General features: G+C 33.0%; 1 non-coding gene across 1 annotated transcript; it reads right to left on the bottom strand.

Moving 5' to 3' along the window:
* Positions 1-7718: 7718 nt before the first annotated feature.
* On the bottom strand, positions 7719-7825 carry LOC136215966 (small nucleolar RNA R71). Its single transcript, XR_010682967.1, has one exon. It is a non-coding gene; the product is annotated as a small nucleolar RNA R71 (small nucleolar RNA).
* Positions 7826-9743: the final 1918 nt, after the last annotated feature.

Raw genomic sequence — 9743 nt, forward strand, 5'->3', positions numbered from 1 at the left:
TGCTTCAATTCTTACGTATTCACAATTTAAAAGATAAGTAGATATTACTTTGTTTCTCCCTTTTTCAATTTCAAAGCATGCCAATTATAAAGTAAGACTGTTCTTTATGACTGAAAAAAACTGAACTGAACTGAACTGAATTATAATGAAATTGAAATAATAATATAATCCTTTAAAAATAGCAATAATTAAAATAAAAATCTGAAAAAATAATAACGGTTCTAATAATAATGATAATAATAATAATTATAAAAAATAATTATAATTATAATAAGTAATGATAAATTACTGAACTGAACTGAATTGATTACTGAACTGAACTGATTGATACTGAAATTAAGTAATAAAGAACAAAGCCTAATAGCAATATCTATTTTCCTCTGTTCATTATATAATATTGCACTTTTATTTTATTTTAATTGATCATTAATTTTAGGGTTAGTTACATAATAGTCAGATTTGGTTAACTATTTACAACAAACCACTAATGTGAAAAGAATTTCTTTAAATGTCAAGTTTTTACAAAAAAAAAATGGTTATATCACTAAACTCTATAACTGCTGAGTTTCTTTTAATTGGAAATAATTTAAAAATAACTGAAATGTGACAAAAACAGAAATAAAAAATTACAGAATGACAAAAATCTAAGAAAAAACAGAAAATGATAAAAGTAGAAAAAAGAGTTATCAAAGTGTAAAATAATTTTTAAAAGTGTTTTTATATGTAATTTCCTCTTAATTTTAGCTTAGGATCCATTCCAGCGCAAGTTAATATACATTCATTGAAATCAACTAGAAAGTAATAGCAAAACATGTAATTGTTTGTGATTTGAGAATAATTATAAAGTATTTATCTCAACAAATAATAATAATAATAATAATAATAATAATAATAATATATTAGAATCTCAGAGATTACATGTTAATGAGAAATATGAATCGAATAGAATAAAATAAAAATACATAGAAAAGAGTAATCAACAAGAATAGGTGCAGATGCATTGTTGGCCGACGCATCTGCCTTTAGAATTAAGACGGTAGGTGAAATTACAATCATCGTTGCAACCCATTGCCTCGCAAGTTGCCTTTTTCTCAGGCAATGGACCCTCGCAATCTTTAGCATCCACCATTATTCCCTCCTTACCTGATAGGTACATTTACATTTTACAGATTTAACACTAAAATTAATAATAAAATTCACAAATTTTAGAGAGGAAGAGAATGATACGTACCAATGGTGATAAAGAGAGCAAGAACAATCACACAGATTGAAAGGGTTCTCATACTTGCAATATAATATTAGATGATGTTGATGATAAACAACAATGTAATAAGAGAACACTTGATTGGAGATAAACAAAGTTTTTCATTTATAATAATAATAATAATCTAATTCAGGAAATGTTGACCTGTACTTACTAAATTATTCATGATTAATGAGAAAACCATTGCTAATAATACGCTTTGTGTTACACCTAATCTCTTATCATCTCCTAAAATTAGTCTTATCCTATTTTATCCTAATATTCATGTCTATTACATAAACATTAAGTTAATCTAAATGGTTTTAGTTCTAGGTAAACAATTATAAAGTTACTTGTGTTTTTATCTAGGCCCATTTCTGCAGTTAAGACCCATGCAGACCAGTGGCGGATCTAGAATTTGAGAAAGGGGGCAAAACTCTATGTAAATTTTTTTTAGATTAATGTTTGTATCCAAGAGCAAAAATACCCTCTAACGTTTTGGGTTAGAAGCAATTTTACCCCTAACGTCTAAAATGGTGCAATGTTACCCCTAATGTTTGTAGCCAAGAGCAATTTTACTCCCAACGTTAATAAATTTGATCAATTTCAGATACTATTATAACATATAATCATTTTTTTTCTTTATTTTGCACCAATTGCATTCAATTTGTTCTAAAAAAAAGGATATAATGTTTTTTGTAATTTAATAATAAAATTGGAGATTAATATTTATAAATTCGGTGAATTTTTTGAATTTTTTTTTGTCTAATTCGTACAAAAGATAATATATTTTTAATATATTTTTCACATCCCAACATATGTTTGTGGTTTTTTACTGATAAAATAACGCATGTGTGAAATATAGATGACAAGATTAATGACCGAGAAGACAGTTTGATGAATTATTTCTCAAATTGACTCAATTTATCAACGTTAGGGGTAAAACTGCTTTTGACTTCCAACATTAGGGATAAAATTGCATCATTTTAGACGTTAGAGGTAAAATTGCTCATGACCCAAAACGTTAGGAGTATTTTTGCACTTTAACCCTTTCTTTTGGACTAATTTTTTTTTTTCAAATGCCCCTTTGACCCACCTACATCCACCACTTAAGCAGACCCGCACACTAAGCCCATTTACAAGGACAGATCCATCAAGTATCTTTTACTTTGAGTTGCTTTATATCAATAATCTCTTATAATTTTATCATTTATTCTTTTGCTTTATTTAATTTGAAAATTTACAATCCTACATTTCTAAACCAAACTATAATCTAACATATTTATTTTCAATCTTTTTAAGACTTATTTAGTTTTGCTCACTAACCTTTTATTTACTTATTGTATATTCCTTTTCTTACCTTTTATATATTTAATATAAGATTTTTATCTTTTTTTTTTTGTCACTGTTAATCTTTTGGTCATCATGTCTAGTTTTTTTAGACTTTTAACTGTTATATTCAGCATAAACAAATAGTTAGAAAATAACAGAGTAACATAGTCATTTTGTATGCATTATGACTGTCCTGAAAGCTAACATATGTTTGGTTGAAATATAAAGCAATAGTTTAAAGGACCAAAAAAGGTAACAATAAAAAAAGATAAACACTTTATAATATGTTTTTCAATATAAAAAAACTAAATAATATATTACAATAAAAATATGAAGAATAATAAATTATTTAACCTAACTTAATTTTCATCAATAGAACACCCATTCAAAGGCATGGTTTTAAAAATGACATTTCTAAGTCAAAGTCAATTAAAAGTGCCTTCCTAGTTAAAAAAACACTAGTTGCTTACTTAATAACTTAGATCAAAACCTCAACTTCAAATTAAGGTGGTAAATTAGCCGAGCCGTTCATGAACGGTTCGGTGAAACTCGATTTATAACTGAATTGAAATACGGTGAAATTCGTTTCGAAAGCTTGTGAGCAATCTCAATTATAAATTTATGAACAAGTTTGATTATGATGTTCATGATGTGAATGAGTTTGATTTAATTTTTTTAATAATAATTTTTTTATAAAGAGAAAAATAACGTAGTTTTGTAGGTTTTAAACTTATATAGTTTTTTTTTGTAAAAGTAATTTCATCAACAGTTAATGTGTTGTTCGTAAGCAAAGTTAATGAGCTGCTCGCGAGCAGGATGTTGAGCTCGAATCCGAGCTCGTCACTTTTCTAACTAGCCCAATATAAACAGAGCAAAGCTTGACTTAGTTCGATTCAATTACAGGCATATTTACATTTCCCCCTCTTATTTAGCCTATAGGTTACTCATCCATTCTCAAACTTACCCTCTTACTTTTTTTTTTTATAAATACCCTCTTAATTTTTTAAAAATCACTAAAATAGTGAAATTTTTAGAAGAATCATTGAAGCGCATAAATGGGGGAGTAATTAATCATTTTTTAGAAAACATGTTTCTCCTTAATGCTTTTGTATAAAGATTCGCTGTTACTAGTAAGTGGTTTTTTTTAAAGAATAAGCAGTTTGGTAGTAAGAATATAAAAAATTTGTATGTACACATGTAAGTAAAGTGATTCTTTTTAGGATCCACTACTACGTCACCAATCAAGTGGATCATGTGGTTTCACACCAAAAAAGCTAGATAAGCATCAAAATCAATAAAAAAAAAATCTAGATTTTTTTTGGTATTGCGGATTTTTGAAAAAAAAAACATAAAACATAAAACATAAAACAAAAAATAAGAGCAGCTACAAGATGTCAATAGGATTAGAGACCCTTCTACTTTGAAACACTCCTTTAAAATCTTCATCTAGTAGACGACTCAGGTTAGCAGATAGTTCCAAAAGGATATGCTTTCCCCAAGACGAGCTCATCGCCTCTCTAGCTAGCCAGTCCGCACACCGGTTTGCCTTTCTATATATGTGCTTGAACCTAATAGTTAGAATCTTTTGAAAGCCTAAGGTGTTACCCAGGATAGCCTTCAATGGGTGGACAATTAATTGATCTTTAACCTCAATGAGGAGGGTGATCAGTTCTGAGCAGTCTGAATCGACATAGATGAATTTGATTTCGAGCTTGCCACCATTTCTAACCGGGTCAGTATCCCCCAACCTTCCTGTAATGAATATGTCTCCCTTTCCAATGTTGTGTAAAAATCCCTTTACCCATCTCCCATTGCTGTCCCTTATTAATCCTCATGCTCCTATTTTATTCGTTATCGAGCAGCAGAAATCGTCAGTGCTTAAAGTAAACCAGGGTGGGTTTGGCTTCCTCCAATTAATCATGATTTCCATATGTATCTTAGGGTTATTCTCCATTTCTACCTCCCCGATCAAGTTGGTGAAGGTTTGGATGAACCAGATTTTGTCTGTAGGAATATAGCTTTGTTTAGAAAAAAATGTTGCAGTTGCGCCATTTCCACTGGAACCATATATAAACAACGAATGTAATGTTCCAATTGACCCCCACGGTCCTTTGGATTCTTGTTTTAAGCTGGTCATCATCCAACTATCAAAGTATAGGGAGAAGAAATCACCTGTTATCAGGGTGGGATTAAGTTTAGACCATGTGAACTTACTTGTTGTGCAGTCTCTAAGGACGTGGAGGATTGTTTCGTCCCCTTGGTTATAGTAAGGACAAGTGCAAGAGGTCACTAGGTGCCATCATTTTCGTTCTAGATTTGTGAGCAGACGGTTGTGTAAGGTTGCCCAGAGAAAAGTTTTAATATGCTATGGAACCTTTAGCTTCCAAATAAAGTGCTATTTCCCCAGTCTTCCTTCGCTATCATATGATAAGCACATTTGGTTGTGAAAAGGCCGTTGCTGGCTCCATTCCAAATCAGCTCATCCCTAGTAAAGCCGGAGGTATCAATTCAGATAGCCACCAACGAGAGGCACAACTCTAGAGGGAATCTAATGTTCTAGAGTCGACCAGTTCCACCTTCCTTACTCATTCATGTAATCACTGATTTTAAAATTGAGCTGTGTGTCTGGGACAAGGTTCGCACAGCCGCAGATGCGGAAGTCCCCTAACAATTTGTCATGCCAGAAATTAATAGTGCTCCCATCACCGACACTCCAAATCAACCCTCTATTGAACTTGTCCGTGATAGAACATAAGCTTCTCCATACATGGGAACATTTAACAGTTACCGACATTAAAGAGGTCAGAGTTAGGGAAATATTTTGCTTTCAAGATTTTGACCCATAGTGTGTCCGGTTCCCGAATAATATGCCACACAAGTTTCATTAGTAAGGCTTTATTTTGGTCTTCTGTGTTCTTCAAGCCCATGCCCCCTTTTTCTTTCGGGTTACATGTTAAGCCCAAAATATACCTAAAATATCATCAATAATTACATCAATATTGCTACGAATTTATGCTATTTATAACTGTTTAGAAAGCTTTTACTCTCGAATATGTTTCTTTCTTGTAAGGTACATAAATATTTGGTAAAATCCAAATAGGAACGAAAAGAGCTCAAAAATAGAAGAAAAACCCTACAAAAGGAGTCGAAGACGACGAAAATTAATAAACGCCAAGTCGAGGACGAGAACAAAAGCCGAAGAAGTGAAAAACGTTCCGTGCCACGACCGTGGCCCCCAAATTCTCGGTCGCGACACGCGTTCTTCAGCTTCTCCTTCCCTTCGTTCGAAGACCAATTGATGCTCCCCCATTCTCGGTAGAGAATTTAATATTCTCGGTACGAGCATGAGTCTGTAAAAGCCTAGTTGCACACTTTCGTTTTCGACGAAACACGATCGTTCGGGTGGATAAAGACGTCCTTTCACAACGGATACGATTCTTCACAATGGGCACGACACTTCAATCAAGGCTCTTCAACATCTATAAATAAAGAGTTGATGGAGAGTTGAAGATATGTAGAAGAAAGAGATTAGTATAGAATTTATGTAGAAATTCCGAGTCAAGTGATTCAGAAGTTAGATTTCGATTCTGTAAAAAGCAATATGCTGTACACACATTGTTTATTCAATAATAACAAGTTCAGTAGCGTTTAGACATTGTTCCAATTTAGTTTTCATTTTGGTAGTAGACCGACCAAGTCTCTATTACGAAGATTCAACGAGAAGATTGAGTAGAGGATCCGCCCCTGAGCCTGACAAACTCTAACGAAACCCAAGGAAAGGATTGACAACCCGTTCACTTGCAAGTCGTCGAATGTTTCCATGCTCCATGTTCTCTGTAAACTTGTATCAATTTATATTTCATCTAATAAAGTCTGTTCTATTCGATAGATTTTTATGCAGCACTTTGGTGAAGGATCCGAAGTGGATGCTGGTGTTTTCATTAAAACGTATTTAATTCAAAATCTTTACAAGGAAACTTTGTTGAACACTTAGGCAAATTATTATCTCGAAAGAGTTTTAATTTGATTAAGGGCAATTATCCCGGATAGGGTTTTGTCATGTTTAAAGCCAAATAATTAGAGGTTCCGTCATTTATTTCATCTTTATAATTCATACAAAGTTTAAAGTTGTTTTCTTTGCTTAATGCAAACAAATACATTTGTTTACTTTTCTAAAAAGTACTACACGTTCCTATCTTGCAAATTCATTCTTAAATCAGAGTATTTTCTAACATCTTCATACTCTAATCTGATTCTCATTCTAGCAATTTCAAAACCAAAACCGATTAAACGATTTTCCATATTATAAACCTTAAAAGTAAATTTAACCGATTCTAAATAAGTTTTGTTTAAAAAACGTTCCCTGTGGGATCGATATCTTTTATTACTACAAGCGTATACCGTGCACTTGCGGAAATCGCTCAACAAGTTTTTGGCGCCGTTGCCGGGGAACGCCAAAATTTTTGACAAAATTTTAAATTTTTCGTGTTTTATTACGAATCTAGGTTTATTCATATTTATTTTAATTTTTTTTATTTTATAATTTTCAATAACTAATATATTTATTCTTCAAATTCTGTTTTGTAGGTAGTTTCGGTTCGTGGAAGATTTCAAGTTCATGCGCAGTTCTCGAAGTTCAGGCATACCACCAAAACCACTAGACCCAGAAATTGAAAGGACACTTAAGAAGAACAAAAACAACACCAAAAACAAAAACAAAACCAAAAACAAAACCCCAGTAAAGACAAAGACCGAGTCTGGTAAAATGGCAGATCCACCAACACTTATGGATTACGCTAGGCTAGGTGTGGCCAGTGTAACCAATAGCATCGTTAGACCCAGAATCACCGCAAACCAATTTGAAATTAAGCATGCGTTGCTTAATATGTTGCAAAATAATGTAACATTTTATGGGTTAACTAACGAAAATCCTAACACCCTTTTAACAAATTTCCTTGAAATTTGTGACACCTTTAAAATCCCAGATGTGACTGCAGAAGCAATCAAACTTCACATTTTTCCTTTCACTTTGAAGGATAGGGCTAAAGAATGGTTAACTTCTATGCCAGCCGCAACTTTTGCCACTTGGGAACAATTAGCCCAAGCGTTTTTATCAAAATTTTTTCCTTTAGCAAAAACTGCAAGAGTCATTAAAGAGTTAACATCTTTTTCTCAAAATGATAATGAAACTCTTTATGAGGCTTGGGAACGTTTTAAAGAACTTCAACGTTTATGCCCACACCACCAATTGCCCGCTGAACTTTTAATGCAAACATTTTATAATGGACTAAATCCTACAACTAGAGGTTCATTGGACGCTATGTCTGGAGGGTTATTCATGAAGAAAACATCTGCCCAAGCAAGAGAAATTTTGGAGGAAATGGCAATCAACAGCTGTATGTGGCCCGCGGAACGTGGACACGTACCAATAGTGAAACCATCATCCTCAGCAACTTCATCAGTTAAAGGTATAGTGAATCTTGATCCAGTAGCGATGTTGCAAGCCCAATTTTCTGCCTTATCACACAAAATTGATAGGTTTATGGCACCGTGTGACCCTAATGGTAACCCAATCCAAACGGATGTGGTCTACGAAGGTATGAGTGAAATTGAATAGGTAAATTTTGTCCAAGGGCAAAACCAAAATAATAACCCTTATTCCAATACATATAATCCTGGATGGAGAAATCATCCTAACTTTAATTGGAGAGATAATAATAATAATACTAATACTAATCAAAATCGTACTGCTAATTATCAAAATCAATCAAGAGATACGATTAGCACTTTATCTTCTAAAATCGACAAATTCATTGATGCTATGAGCGGAAAAATAAGTAATCATGACGATGGTTTTAAACGGATCGAGAATAAATTCGATCAGCTTATTAAAAACCAATCATCTAGCATCCATAATTTGGAGATTCAAATTGGACAACTCGCTAAATCAATTCCATCCCGCAAAGAGGGAAGTCTTCCAAGCCATACGGAAGAAAATCCGAAAGAGCATGTTAAGGCAATCACTCTTCGTTCAGGGAAAAATTACTTAGGCCCGGAAATGCCCGAAAATTCTACTTTACCTGGAACTGATTTACCAAAGCCCAAAGAAGATACATTAAAACAAAAAGATGCACGAATTGACTCCAGTACAAAAACTTTTGTACCCAAACCACCTTTTCCACACAAAGTCCACAATAAGGACTATGACAAACAACTTTTAACATTTTTAGACAAACTTAAAAATTTGCATATCAATTTGACGTTTATGGATGCGATTACGCAAATTCCCAATTATGGTAAATTCCTCAAAGATTTAATTTCAAAGAAAATCAGTTGGGAAGGAATTTCATCCATTTCACTAACTGAAGATTGCAGTTCGATTGTGTCAAGCAATTTTCCCACTAAACTCAAAGATCCCGGATGTTTTACCATTCCGTGTAAATTGGGAGATATTGAATTTCCCAGTTGTCTCTGTGATTTAGGAGCAAGCATTAACTTGATGCCATTATCTATTTTTAATAAGTTAGGCTTAGAAGAAGACATCAAACGTACCAATAGGGTTTTGCAATTAGCGGATCAAACCACTAAAAGACCATACGGTATAATTGAGGATGTTTTAGTTAAAGTTGACAAATTTATTTTTTCTACCGATTTCATTATTTTAGATTTTGCTTATGACGTAAATTGTCCGCTAATCTTTGGTAGACCGTTCATGAACACGGGACGTGCTCTAGTTGATGTGTCGGAAGGGACAGTAGTTTTAAGAATAGGAGATGATAAGATTGAGTTTGATATGAATCAAGCAATGAAATATCCTATGGAGGATTTCGCTTGTATGAAACTTGATTTAATTGAAGAATGTGTAAATGACATTGTTCAAAAAGAAGAAATAATAGAACCTATAATAAGTGAGGAACTAGAAGATAAGGACCCAGAACATTTGATTCGAGAAGATGGACCAGTTCCACCTTCAATTATAGTTCCACCTAAATTAGAACTTAAAGAATTACCAAGTCATTTGAGGTACGCTTTCTTAGGTGAAGGCGGTTCTCTACCTATAATTATCTCTAACAAATTAACACAAGTTCAAGAAGAGAAATTGAAAGAAGTTGTTAGAAATAGGATAGGAAGTATGGGTTGGCAAATTTTAGACTTAAAAGGTATTAAT

The sequence above is a fragment of the Euphorbia lathyris genome, chromosome 1, assembly GCF_963576675.1.
Source record: "Euphorbia lathyris chromosome 1, ddEupLath1.1, whole genome shotgun sequence".
NCBI lineage: Eukaryota > Viridiplantae > Streptophyta > Magnoliopsida > Malpighiales > Euphorbiaceae > Euphorbia > Euphorbia lathyris.